Consider the following 17,238-nt stretch of genomic DNA (forward strand, 5'->3'; position numbering starts at 1 on the left):
GATCACATTATAGAAACAGTTATTGTTATATAGTGATGATCACATTATAGAAACAGTTATTGTTGTATAGTAATGATCACATTATAGAAACAGTTATTGTTGTATAGTAATGATCACATTACAGAAACAGTTATTGTTGTATAGTAATGATCACATTATAGAAACAGTTATTGTTGTATAGTGATGATCACATTATAGAAACAGTTATTGTTGTATAGTAATGATCACATTTTAGAAACAGTTATTGTTGTATAGTAATGATCACATTATAGAAACAGTTATTGTTGTATAGTAATGATCACATTAAAAAAACAGTTATTGTTGTATAGTAATGATCACATTATAGAAACAGTTATTGTTGTATAGTGATGATCACATTACAGAAACAGTTATTGTTGTATAGTAATGATCACATTATAGAAACAGTTATTGTTGTATAGTAATGATCACATTACAGAAACAGTTATTGTTGTATAGTGATGATCACATTATAGAAACAGTTATTGTTGTATAGTGATGATCACATTATAGAAAAAGTTATTGTTGTATAGTGATGATCACATTATAGAAACAGTTATTGTTGTATAGTAATGATCACATTATATAAACAAATTATTGTTGTATAATAATGATCACATTATATAAACAGTTATTGTTGTATAGTAATGATCACATTATACAAACAGTTATTGTTGTATAGTGATGATCACATTATAGAAACAGTTATTGTTGTATAATGATCACATTATAGAAACAGTTATTGTTGTATAATGATGATCACAGTATAGAAACAGTTATTGTTGTATAGTGATGATCACATTACAGAAACAGTTATCATTGTATGGTGATGATCACATTATAGAAACAGCTATTGTTGTATAGTAATGATCACATTATAGAAACAGTTATTGTTATATAGTAATGATCACATTATAGAAACAGTTATTGTTGTATAGTGATGATCACATTACAGAAACAGTTATTGTTGTATAGTGATGATCACATTATAGAAACAGTTATTGTTGTATAGTAATGATCACATTATAGAAACAGTTATTGTTGTATAGTGATGATCACATTATAGAAACAGTTATTGTTGTATAGTAATGATCACATTATAGAAACAGTTATTGTTGTATAGTGATGATCACATTAGAGAAAGTTATTGTTGTATAGTGATGATCACATTATAGAAACAGTTATTGTTGTATAGTGATGATCACATTTAGAAACAGTTATTGTTGTATAGTAATGATCACATTATAGAAACAGTTATTGTTGTATAGTGATGATCACATTATAGAAACAGTTATTGTTGTATAGTAATGATCACATTATAGAAACAGTTATTGTTGTATAGTAATGATCACATTATAGAAACAGTTATTGTTGTATAGTGATGATCACATTACAGAAACAATTATTGTTGTATAGTAATGATCACATTATAGAAACAGTTATTGTTGTATAGTGATGATCACATTACAGAAACAGTTATTGTTGTATAGTGATGATCACATTATAGAAACAGTTATTGTTGTATAGTAATGATCACATTATAGAAACAGTTATTGTTGTATAGTAATGATCACATTAGAGAAAGTTATTGTTGTATAGTGATGATCACATTATAGAAACAGTTATTGTTGTATAGTGATGATCACATTATAGAAACAGTTATTGTTGTATAGTAATGATCACATTATAGAAACAGTTATTGTTGTATAGTAATGATCACATTATAGAAACAGTTATTGTTGTATAGTGATGATCACATTACAGAAACAGTTATTGTTGTATAGTGATGATCACATTATAGAAACAGTTATTGTTGTATAGTGATGATCACATTATAGAAACAGTTATTGTTGTATAGTGATGATCACATTACAGAAACAGTTATTGTTGTATAGTGATGATCACATTATAGAAACAGTTATTGTTTATAGTGATGATCACATTATAGAAACAGTTATTGTTGTATAGTGATGATCACATTATAGAAACAGTTATTGTTGTATAGTGATGATCACATTATAGAAACAGTTATTGTTGTATAGTAATGATCACATTATATTAACAGTTATTGTTGTATAGTAATGATCACATTATAGAAACAGTTATTGTTGTATAGTAATGATCACATTATAGAAACAGTTATTGTTGTATAGTGATGATCACATTATAGAAAAAGTTATTGTTGTTCTATAATGATCACATTATAAAAACAGTTATTGTTGTATAGTGATGATCACATTACAGAAACAGTTATTGTTGTATAGTGATGATCACATTACAGAAAGTTATTGTTGTATAGTGATGATCACATTATAGAAACAGTTATTGTTGTATAGTGATGATCACATTATATAAACAGTTATTGTTGTATAGTAATGATCACATTATAGAAACAGTTATTGTTGTATAGTGATGATCACATTACAGAAACAGTTATTGTTGTATAGTAATGATCACATTATAGAAACAGTTATTGTTGTATAGTGATGATCACATTATAGAAACAGTTATTGTTGTATAGTAATGATCACATTATAGAAACAGTTATTGTTGTATAGTAATGATCACATTATAGAAAGAGTTATTGTTGTATAGTAATGATCACATTAAAGAAACAGTTATTGTTGTATAGTAATGATCACATTATAGAAACAGTTATTGTTGTATAGTGATGATCACATTACAGAAACAGTTATTGTTGTATAGTAATGATCACATTATAGAAACAGTTATTGTTGTATAGTAATGATCACATTAACAGAAACAGTTATTGTTGTATAGTGATGATCACATTATAGAAACAGTTATTGTTGTATAGTGATGATCACATTATAGAAACAGTTATTGTTGTATAGTGATGATCACTTTATAGAAACAGCTATTGTTGTATAGTAATGATCACATTATAGAAAGAGTTATTGTTGTATAGTAATGATCACATTATATAAACAGTTATTGTTGTATAGTAATGATCACATTATACAAACATTTATTGTTGTATAGTAATGATCACATTATAGAAACAAATATTGTTGTATAATGATCATCATTATAGAAACAGTTATTGTTGTATAGTGATGATCACATTACAGAAACAGTTATTGTTGTATAGTGATGATCACATCACAGAAAGTTATTGTTGTATAGTGATGATCACATTATAAAAACAGTTATTGTTGTATAGTGATGATCACATTATAGAAACAGTTATTGTTGTATAGTAATGATCACATTATAGAAACAGTTATTGTTGTATAGTGATGATCACATTACAGAAACAGTTATTGTTGTATAGTGATGATCACATTATAGAAACAGTTATTGTTGTATAGTAATGATCACATTATAGAAACAGTTATTGTTGTATAGTGATGATCACATTATAGAAACAGTTATTGTTGTATAGTAATGATCACATTATAGAAACAGTTATTGTTGTATAGTGATGATCACATCAGAAAAGTTATTGTTGTATAGTGATGATCACATTATAGAAACAGTTATTGTTGTATAGTGATGATCACATTTAGAAACAGTTATTGTTGTATAGTAATGATCACATTATAGAAACAGTTATTGTTGTATAGTGTATAGTAATGATCACATTATAGAAACAGTTATTGTTGTATAGTAATGATCACATTATAGAAAACAGTTATTGTTGTATAGTAATGATCACATTATAGAAACAGTTATTGTTGTATAGTGATGATCACATTATAGAAACAGTTATTGTTGTATAGTAATGATCACATTATAGAAACAGTTATTGTTGTATAGTGATGATCACATTACAGAAACAGTTATTGTTGTATAGTGATGATCACATTATAGAAACAGTTATTGTTGTATAGTAATGATCACATTATAGAAACAGTTATTGTTGTATAGTGATGATCACATCAGAGAAAGTTATTGTTGTATAGTGATGATCACATTATAGAAACAGTTATTGTTGTATAGTGATGATCACATTTAAAAAAACAGTTATTGTTGTATAGTAATGATCACATTATAGAAACAGTTATTGTTGTATAGTAATGATCACATTACAGAAACAGTTATTGTTGTATAGTGATGATCACATTATAGAAACAGCTATTGTTGTATAGTAATGATCACATTATAGAAACAGTTATTGTTGTATAGTGATGATCACATTACAGAAACAGTTATTGTTGTATAGTGATGATCACATATACAAACAGTTATTGTTATATAGTAATGATCACATTATAGAAAAAAAAAACAGTTATTGTTGTATAATGATCACATTATAGAAACAGTTATTGTTGTATAGTAATGATCACATTACAGAAACAGTTATTGTTGTATAGTGATGATCACATTAGAGAAACATTATTATTGTATAGTAATGATCACATAACAGAAACAGTTATTGTTGTATAGTGATGATCACATAACAGAAACAGTTATTGTTGTTTAGTGATGATCACATTATAGAAACAGTTATTGTTGTATAGTGATGATCACATTATAGAAACAGTTATTGTTGTATAGTGATGATCACATTATAGAAACAGTTATTGTTGTATTTTGATGGTCAAATTATAGAAACAGTTATTGTTGTATAGTAATGATCACATTATATACACAGTTATTGTTGTATAGTGATGATCACATTACAGAAACAATTATTGTTGTATAATGATGATCACATTATAGAAACAGTTATTGTTGTATAGTGATGATCACATTATAGAAACAGTTATTGTTGTATAGTAATGATCACATTATAGAAACAGTTATTGTTGTATAGTAATGATCACATTATACAAACAGTTATTGTTGTATAGTAATGATCACATTATAGAAAAAGTTATTGTTGTATAGTGATGATCACATCAGAGAAAGTTATTGTTGTATAGTGATGATCACATTATAGAAACAGTTATTGTTGTATAGTAATGATCACATTATAGAAACAGTTATTGTTGTATAGTGATGATCACATTATAGAAACAGTTATTGTTGTATAGTAATGATCACATTATAGAAACAGTTATTGTTGTATAGTGATGATCACATTAAAGAAACAGTTATTGTTGTATAGTAATGATCACATTATAGAAACAGTTATTGTTGTATAGTAATGATCACATTATAGAAACAGTTATTGTTGTATAGTGATGATCACATTATAGAAACAGTTATTGTTGTATAGTAATGATCACATTATAGAAACAGTTATTGTTGTATAGTAATGATCACATTATAGAAACAGTTATTGTTGTATAGTGATGATCACATTATAGAAACAGTTATTGTTGTATAGTGATGATCACATTACAGAAACAGTTATTGTTGTATAGTGATGATCACATTATAGAAACAGTTATTGTTGTATAGTAATGATCACATTACAGAAACAGTTATTGTTGTATAGTGATGATCACATTATAGAAACAGTTATTGTTGTATAGTAATGATCACATTATAGAAACAGTTATTGTTGTATAGTGATGATCACATTATAGAAACAGTTATTGTTGTATAGTGATGATCACATTTTAGAAATAGTTATTGTTGTATAGTAATGATCACATTATAGAAACAGTTATTGTTGTATAGTGATGATCACATTATAGAAACAGTTATTGTTGTATTGTGATGGTCAAATTACAGAAAAAGTTATTGTTGTACAGTGATGATCACATTATAGAAACAGTTATTGTTGTATAGTAATGATCACATTATAGAAAAAGTTATTGTTGTATAATGATCACATTATAGAAACAGTTATTGTTGTATAGTAATGATCACATTACAGAAACAGTTATTGTTGTATAGTGATGATCACATTATAGAAACAGTTATTGTTGTATAGTAATGATCACATTACAGAAACAGTTATTGTTGTATAGTGATGATCACATTATAGAAACAGTTATTGTTGTATAGTGATGATCACATTATAGAAACAGTTATTGTTGTATAGTGATGATCACATTACAGAAACAGTTATTGTTGTATAGTGATGATCACATTATAGAAACAGTTATTGTTGTATAGTGATGATCACATTATAGAAACAGTTATTGTTGTATAGTGATGATCACATTATAGAAACAGTTATTGTTGTATAGTGATGATCACATTACAGAAACAGTTATTGTTGTATAGTAATGATCATATTATAGAAACAGTTATTGTTGTATAGTAATGATCACATTATAGAAACAGTTATTGTTGTATAGTGATGATCACATTAAAGAAACAGTTATTGTTGTATAGTAATGATCACATTATAGAAACAGTTATTGTTGTATAGTGATGATCACATTATAGAAACAGTTATTGTTGTATAGTGATGATCACATTATAGAAACAGTTATTGTTGTATAGTGATGATCACATTATAGAAACAGTTATTGTTGTATAGTGATGATCACATTATAGAAACAGTTATTGTTGTATAGTAATGATCACATTACAGAAACAGTTATTGTTGTATAGTGATGATCACATTATAGAAACAGTTATTGTTGTATAGTGATGATCACATTATAGAAACAGTTATTGTTGTATAGTGATGATCACATTATAGAAACAGTTATTGTTGTATAGTGGTGATCACATTATAGAAACAGTTATTGTTGTATAGTAATGATCACATTATAGAAACAGTTATTGTTGTATAGTAATGATCACATTATACAAACAGTTATTGTTGTATAGTAATGATCACATTATAGAAACAGTTATTGTTGTATATAATGATCACATTATAGAAACAGTTATTGTTGTATAGTGATGATCACATTACAGAAACAGTTATTGTTGTATAGTGATTATCACATTACAGAAAGTTATTGTTGTATAGTGATGATCACATTATAGAAACAGTTATTGTTGTATAGTGATGATCACATTATAGAAACAGTTATTGTTGTATAGTAATGATCACATTATAGAAACAGCTATTGTTGTATAGTGATGATCACATTATATAAACAGTTATTGTTGTATTATGATGATCACATTATAAACACAGTTATTTTTGTATCGCGATAACTACATTACAGAAACAGTTATTGTTGTATAGTGATGATCACATTATAGGAACAGTTATTGTTGTATAGTAATGATCATATTATAGAAACAGTTATTGTTGTATAGTAATGATCACATTACAGAAACAGTTATTGTTGTATAGTGATGATCAAATTACAGAAACAATTATTGTTGTATAATAATGATTACATTATAGAAAAAGTTATTGTTGTATAGTGATGATCACATTACAGAAACAGTTATTGTTGTATAGTAATGATCACATTATATAAACAGTTATTGTTATATAGTAATGATCACATTACAGAAACAGTTATTGTTGTATAGTGATGATCACATAACAGAAACAGTTATTGTTGTTTAGTGATGATCACATTATAGAAACAGTTATTGTTGTATAGTGATGATCACATTATAGAAACAGTTATTGTTGTATTGTAATGATCACATTAAAGAAACGGTTATTGATTATAGTGGTGATTACATTATAGAAACAGTTATTGTTGTATAGTGATGATCACATTATAGAAACAGTTATTGTTGTATTGTGATGGTCAAATTATAGAAACAGTTATTGTTGTATAGTAATGATCACATTATATACACAGTTATTGTTGTATAGTGATGATCACATTACAGAAACAATTATTGTTGTATAATGATGATAACATTATATAAACAGTTATTGTTGTATAGTAATGATCACGATATACAAACATTTACTGTTGTGTAGTAATGATCACGATGTACAAACAGTTACTGTTGTATACTAATGATCACATTACAGAAACAGTTATTGTTGTATAGTGATTATCACAATACACAAAGTTATCATTGATTAGTGATGATCACATTATAGAAACAGCTATATTTGTATAGTAATGATCACATTATAGAAACATTTATTGTTGTATAGTAATGATCACGTTTTAGAAAGGGTTATTGTTGTATAGTAATCATCACATTAAAGAAACAGTTATTGTTGTATAGTAATGATCACATTATAGAAACAGTTATTTTTGTATAGTAATGATCACATTATAGAAACAATTATTGTTGTATAGTGATGATCACATTTTAGAAACAGTTATTGTTTTATAGTGATGATCACATAACAGAAACAGTTATTGTTGTATAGTGATTATCACATTACAGAAAGTTATCATTGTATAGTAATGATCACATTAAAGAAACAGTTCTCATTATAAATTGATGATCACTTTATAGAAACAGCTATTGTTGTATAGTAATGATCACATTATATAAAGAGTTATTGTTGTATAGTAATGGACACATTATATAAACAGTTATTGTTGTATAGTAATGATCACGATATACAAACATTTATTGTTGTATCGTAATGTTCACATTATAGAAAAATATTGTTCTATAATGATCGCATTATAGAAACAATTACTCTTGTATACTAATGATCACATTACAGAAACAGTTATTGTTCTATAGTGATTATAACATCACAGAAAGTTATCATTGTTTAGTTATGATCACATTATAGAAACAGCTATTGTTGTATAGTGATGATCACATTTAAGAAATAGTTATTGTTGTATAGTAATGATCACATTATAGAAACAGTTATTGTTGTATAGTAATGATCACATTACAGAAACAGTTATTGTTGTATTGTGATGATCACATTACAGAAACAGTAATTGTTGTATGGTGATGATCACATTACAGAAACAGTTATTGTTGTATAGTAATGATTACATTATAGAAAAGTTATTGTTGTATAGTGATGGTCACATTACAGAAACAGTTATCATTGTATAGTAATGATCACATTATATAAACAGTTATTGTTATATAGTAATGATCACATAACAGAAACAGTTATTGTTGTATAGTGATGATCACATTACACAAACTGTTATTGTTGTATAGTGATGATCACATTATAGAAACAGTTATTGTTGTATAGTGATGATCACATTACAGAAACAGTAATTGTTGTATGGTGATGATCACATTACAGAAACAGTTATTGTTGGATAGTAATGATTACATGATAGAAAAAGTTATTGTTGTATAGTGATAATCACATTAAAAAAACAGTTATCATTGTATAGTAATGATCACATTATATAAACAGTTATTGTTATATAGTAATGATCACATAATAAAAACAGTTATTCTTGTATAGTGATGATCACATTATACAAACTGTTATTGTTGTATAGTGATGATCACATTACAGAAACAGTTATTGTTGTATAGTAATGATCACATTACAGAAACAGCTTTTGTTGTATAGTGATGATCACATTGAAAAAAAGTTTATTGATTATAGTAATAAACACATTATAGAAACAGTTATTGTTGTATAGTGATGATCACATTATAGAAACAGTTATTGTTGTATTGTGATGGCCAAATTACAGAAAAAGTAATTGTTGTACAGTGATGATCACATTACAGAAACAGCTATTGTTGTATAGTAATGATAACATTAAAAAAACAGTTATTGTTGTATAGTAATGATCATATTATAGAAACAGTTATTGTTGTATAGTGATGATGACATTTTAGAAACAGTTATTTTTGTATAGTGATGATCACATTATATAAACAGTTATTGTTGTATAGTAATGATCACATTATATAAACAGTTATTGTTGTATAGTAATGATCACATATATACAAACAGTTATTGTTGTATAGTAATGATCACATTATAGAAAAATATTGTTGTATAATGATCACATTATAGAAACAGTTACTGTTGTATACTAATGATCACATTACAGAAACAGTTATTGTTGTATAGTGATTATCACATTATAGAAAGTTATCATTGTATAGTGATGATCACATTATAGAAACAGCTATTGTTGTATAGTAATGATCACATTATAGAAACAGTTATTGTTGTATAGTAATGATCACATAACAGAAACAGTTATTGTTGTATAGTGATGATCAATTACACAAACTGTTATTGTTGTATAGTGATTATCACATTATAGAAACAGTTATTGTTGTATAGTGATGATCACATTACAGAAACAGTAATTGTTGTATGGTGATGATCACATTATATAAACAGTTATTGTTGTATAGTAATGATCACATTATAGAAACAGTTATTGTTGTATAGTGATGATCACATTACAGAAACAGCTATTGTTGTATAGTGATGATCACATTATAGAAACAGTTATTGTTGTATTGTGATGGTCAAATTATAGAAAAGGTTATTGTTGTACAGTGATGATCACATTATAGAAACAGTTATTGTTGTATAGTGATTATAACATCATAGAAAGTTATTGTTGTATAGTGATGATCACATTATAGAAACAGTTATTGTTGTATAGTAATGATCACATTATAGAAACAGTTATTGTTGTATAGTAATGATCACATTACAGAAACAGTTATTGTTGTATAGTGATGATCACATTACAGAAACAGTTATTGTTGTATAGTGATGATCACATTATAGAAACAGTTATTGTTGTATAGTGATGATCACATTACAGAAACAGCTATTGTTGTATAGTGATGATCACATTATAGAAACAGTTATTGTTGTATAGTGATGATCACATTACAGAAACAGTTATTGTTGTATAGTGATGATCACATATAGAAACAGTTATTGTTGTATTGTGATGATCACATCATGGAAACAGTTATTGTTGTATAGTAATGATCACATTATAGAAACAGTTATTGTTGTATAGAGATGATCACAGTAAAGAAACGGTTATTGTTGTATAGTAATGATCACATTACAAAAACAGTTATTGTTGTATAGTGATGATCACATTACAGAAACAGTTATTGTTGTATAGTGATGATCACATTATAGAAACAGTTATTGTTGTATAGTGATGATCACATAACAGAAACAGTTATTGTTGTATAGTGATGATCACATTACAGAAACAGTTATTGTTGTATAGTGATGATCACATTACAGAAACAGTTATTGTTGTATAGTAATGATCACATTATAGAAACAGTTATTGTTGTATGTAGTAATGATCACATTACAGAAACAGTTATTGTTGTATAGAAATGATCATATTACAGAAACAGTTATTGTTGTATACTAAAGATCACATTATAGAAACAGCTATTGTTGGATAGTGATGATCACATTACAGAAACAGTTATTGTTGTATAGTGATGATCACATTACACAAACTGTTATTGTTGTATAGTGATGATCACATTATAGAAACAGTTATTGTTGTATAGTGATGATCACATTACAGAAACAGTAATTGTTGTATGGTGATTATCACATTACAGAAACAGTTATTGTTGTATAGTGATGATCACAGTATAGAAACAGTTATTGTTGTATAGTAATGATCACATTATAGAAACAGCTATTGTTGTATAGTGATGATCACATTTTAGAAATAGTTACTGTTGTATAGTAATGATCACATTATAGAAACAGTTATTGTTGTATAGTAATGTTCACAATACAGAAACAGTTATTGTTGTATAATGATGATCACATTACAGAAACAGTAATTAATGTATGGTGATGATCACATTACAGAAACAATTATTGTTGTATAATAATGATTACATTATAGAAAAAGTTATTGTTGTATTGTGATGATCACATTACAGAAACAGTTATCATTGTATAGTAATGATCACATTATAGAAACAGTTATTGTTATATAGTAATGATCACATTATAGAAACAGTTATTGTTGTATAGTGATGATCACATTACAGAAACAGTTATTGTTGTATAGTGATGATCACATTACAGAAACAGTTATTGTTGTATAGTGATGATCACATTACAGAAACAGTTATTGTTGTATAGTGATGATCACATTACAGAAACAGTTATTGTTGTATAGTGATGATCACATTACAGAAACAGTTATTGTTGTATAGTAATGATCACATTATAGAAACAGTTATTGTTGTATTGTAATGATCACATTACAGAAACAGTTATTGTTGTATAGTGATGATCACATTACAGAAACAATTATTGTTGTATAATAATGATTACATTATAGAAAAAGTTATTGTTGTATAGTGATGATCACATTACAGAAACAGTTATTGTTGTATAGTGATGATCACATTACAGAAACAGTTATTGTTGTATAGTGATGATCACATTATAGAAACAGTTATTGTTGTATAGTGATGATCACATTACAGAAACAGTTATTGTTGTATGGTGATTATCACATTACAGGAACAGTTATTGTTGTATAGTGGTGATCACAGTATAGAAACAGTTATTGTTGTATAGTAATGATCACAATACAGAAACAGTTATTGTTGTATAATGATGATCACATTACAGAAACAGTAATTGTTGTATGGTGATGATCACATTACAGAAACAATTATTGTTGTATAATAATGATTACATTATAGAAAAAGTTATTGTTGTATAGTGATGATCACATTACAGAAACAGTTATTGTTGTATAGTAATGATCACATTAAAGAAACAGTTATTGTTGTATAGTAATGATCACATTATAGAAACAGTTATTGTTGTATAGTGATGATCACATTATAGAAACAGTTATTGTTGTATAGTGATGATCACATTACAGAAACAGCTATTGTTGTATTGTAATGATCACATTAAGGAAACGGTTATTGATTATAGTGGTGATCACATTATAGAAACAGTTATTGTTGTATAGTGATAATCACATTATAGAAACAGTTATTGTTGTATAGTGATGATCACATTATAGAAACAGTTATTGTTGTATAGTAATGATCACATTATACAAACAGTTATTGTTGTATAGTAATGATCACGATATACAAACAGTTATTGTTGTATAGTAATGATCACATTATAGAAAAAAATATTGTTGTATAATGATCACATTATAAAAACAGTTATTGTTGTATACTGATGATCACATAACAGAAACAATTATTGTTGTATAGTGATTATAAAATCAGATAAAGTTATCATTGTATAGTGATGATCATATTATAGAAACAGCTATTGTTGTATAGTGATGATCACATTTTAGAAACAGTTATTGTTGTATAGTAATGATCACATTTTAGAAACAGTTATTGTTGTATAGTAATGATCACATTATAGAAACAGTTATTGTTGTATAGTAATGATCACATTATAGAAACAGTTATTGTTGTATAGTAATGATCACATTAAAGAAACAGTTATTGTTGTATAGTAATGATCACATTATAGAAACAGTTATTGTTGTATAGTAATGATCACATTATAGAAACAGTTATTGTTGTATAGTAATGATCACATTTAAGAAAGGGTTATTGTTGTATAGTAATGATCACATTAAAGAAACAGTTATTGTTGTATAGTAATGATCACATTACAGAAACAGTTATTGTTGTATAGTAAAGATCACATTATATAAAACAGTTATTGTTGTATAGTAATGATCACATATACAAACAGTTATTGTTGTATAGTAATGATCACATTATAGAAAAATATTGTTTATATAATGATCACATTATAGAAACAGTTATTGTTGTATAGTAATGATCACATTACAGAAACAGTTATTGTTGTATAGTGATGATAATATCACAAAAGTTATCATTGTATAGTGATGATCACATTATAGAAACAGCTATTGTTGTATAGTGATGATCACATTTTAGAAACAGTTATTGTTGTATAGTGATGATCACATTACAGTAATAGTTATTGTTATATAGTGATGATCACATTAGAGAAAAATTAATTATTGTATAGTAATGATCACATTAGAGATACAGTTATTGTTGTATAGTGATGATCACATAACAGAAACAGTTATTGTTGTATAGTGATGATCACATTACAGAAACAGTTATTGTTGTATAGTAGTGATCACATTACAGAAACAGTAATTGTTGTATGGTGATTATCACATTACAGAAACAGTTATTGTTGTATAGTGATGATCACATTATAGAAACAGTTATTGTTGTATAGTAATGATCACATTATAGAAACAGTTATTGTTGTATAGTGATGATCACATTTTAGAAACAGATATTGTTGTATAGTGATGATTACATCACAGAAACACTCATTGTTGTATAGTAATGATCACATTATAGAAACAGTTATTTTTGTATAGTAATGATCACATTATAGAAACAATTATTGTTGTATAGTGATGATCACATTATAGAAACAGTTATTGTTGTATAGTGATGATCACATTACAGAAACAGTTATTGTTGTATAGTGATGATCACATTACAGAAACAGTTATTGTTGTATAGTGATGATCACATTACAGAAAGTTATTGTTGTATAGTAATGATCACATTATAAAAAACAGTTATTGTTGTATAGTGATGATCACATTATAGAAACAGTTATTGTTGTATAGTGATGATCACATTACAGAAACAGTTATTGTTGTATAGTAATGATCACATTATAGAAACAGTTATTGTTGTATAGTGATGATCACATTATAGAAACAGTTATTGTTGTATAGTAATGATCACATTATATAAACAGTTATTGTTGTATAGTAATGATCACATATACAAACAGTTATTGTTGTATAGTAATGATCACATTATAGAAAAATATTGTTATATAATGATCACATTATAGAAACAATTATTGTTGTATAGTAATGATCACATTACAGAAACAGTTATTGTTGTATAGTGATGATAATATCACAAAAAAGTTATCATTGTATAGTGATGATCACATTATAGAAACAGTTATTGTTGTATAGTGATGATCACATTTTAGAAACAGTTATTGTTGTATAGTGATGATCACATTACAGTAATAGTTATTGTTATATTGTGATGATCACATTAGAGAAAAATTAATTATTGTATAGTAATGATCACATTAGAGATACAGTTATTGTTGTATAGTGATGATCACATAACAGAAACAATTATTGTTTTATAGTGATGATCCCATTACAGAAACAGTTATTGTTGTATAGTAGTGATTACATTACAGAAAAGTTATTGTTGTATAGTGATGATCACATTACAGAAACAGTTATAATTGTATAGTGATGATCACATTATAGAAACAGTTATTGTTGTTTAGTAATGATCACATTTTAGAAACAGTTATTGTTGTATAGTAATGATCACATTACATACACAGTTATTGTTGTACAGTGATGATCACATTACAGAAAGAATTATTGTAGTATAATGATATCACATTATATTAAGAGTTATTGTTGAAATATAAATGATCACGATATACAAACATTTATTGTTATATAGTAAACATCACGATGAACAAACATTTATTGTTGTATAGTAATGTTCACATTATAAAAAACATATTGTTCCATAATGATCCCATTATAGAAACAGTTACTGTTGTATACTAATGATTACATTAAGGAAAACAGTTATTGTTGTATAGTGATTATCACATTACACAAAGGTATCATTGATTAGTGATGGTCACATTATAGAAACAGTTATTGTTGTATAGTAATGATCACATTAGAGAAACAGTTATTGTTGTATAGTGATGATCACATTAAAGAAACAGTAATTGTTGTATGGTGATGATCACATTACAGAAACAGTTATTGTTGTATTGTGATGGTCAAATTATATAAACAGATATTGTTGTATAATAATGATCACATTATATAAACAGTTATTGTTGTATAGTAATGATCACGATATACAAACAATTATTGTTGTATAGTAATGTTCACATTATAGAAAAAAATATTGTTCTATAATGATCCTATTATAAAAATAGTTACTGTTGTATACTGATGATCACATGACAGAAACAATTATTGTTGTATAGTGATTATAAAATCAGAGAAAATTATCATTGTATAGTGATGATCATATTATAGAAACAGCTATTGTTGTATAGTGATGATCACATTTTAGAAATAGTTATTGTTGTATAGTAATGATCACATTTTAGAAAGGGTTATTGTTGTAAAGTAATGATCACATTATAGAAACATTATTGTTGTATAGTAATGATCACATTATAAAAACAGTTATTGTTGTATAGTAATGATCACATTAAAGAAACAGTTATTGTTGTATAGTAATGATCACATTATAGAAACAGTTCTCATTATATATTGATGATCACTTTATAGAAACAGCTATTGTTGTTTAGTAATGATCACATTATAGAAACAGTTATTGTTGTATAGTGATGATCACCTAACAGAAACAATTATTGTTCTATATTAATGATCACATTATAGAAACAGTTATTGTTGTATAGTGATGATCACATTACAGAAACAGTTATTGTTGTATAGTAATGATCACATATATAAAAACAGTTATTGTTGTATAGTAATGATCACATTATAGAAAAAATTATTGTTATATAATGATCACATTATAGAAACAGTTATTGTTGTATAGTAATGATCACATTACAGAAACAGTTATTGTTGTATAGTGATGATCATATCACAGAAAGTTATCATTGTATAGTGATGATCACATTATAGAAACAGTTATTGTTGTATAGTGATGATCACATTATAGAAACAGTTATTGTTGTATAGTGATGATCACATTACAGAAACAGTTATTGTTGTATAGTGATGATCACATTATAGAAAAAATTATTGTTGTATAGTAATGATCACATTATAGAAACAGTTATTGTTGTATAGTGATGATCACATTACAGAAACAGTTATTGTTGTATAGTGATGATCACATTACAGAAACAGTTATTGTTGTATAGTAATGATCACATTACAGAAAAGTTATTGTTGTATAGTGATGATCACATTATAGAAACAGTTATTGTTGTATAGTGATGATCACATTATAGAAACAGTTATTGTTGTATAGTAATGATCACATTATAGAAACAGTTATTGTTGTATAGTAATGATCACATTATATAAACAGTTATTGTTGTATAGTAATGATCACATATACAAACAGTTATTGTTGTATAGTAATGATCACATTACACAAACAGTTATTGTTGTATAGTAATGATCACATTATAGAAAAAATATTGTTATATAATGATCACATTATAGAAACAATTATTGTTGTATAGTAATGATCACATAACAGAAACAGTTATTGTTGTATAGTGATTATAATATCACAGAAAGTTATCATTATATAGTGATGATCACATTATAGAAACAGTTATTATTGTATAGTGATGATCACATTTTAGAAACAGTTATTGTTGTATAGTGATGATCA

The sequence above is a fragment of the Tachypleus tridentatus genome, unplaced genomic scaffold (genome assembly GCF_004210375.1).
Source record: "Tachypleus tridentatus isolate NWPU-2018 unplaced genomic scaffold, ASM421037v1 Hic_cluster_1, whole genome shotgun sequence".
NCBI classification, from domain to species: Eukaryota; Metazoa; Arthropoda; class Merostomata; order Xiphosura; family Limulidae; genus Tachypleus; species Tachypleus tridentatus.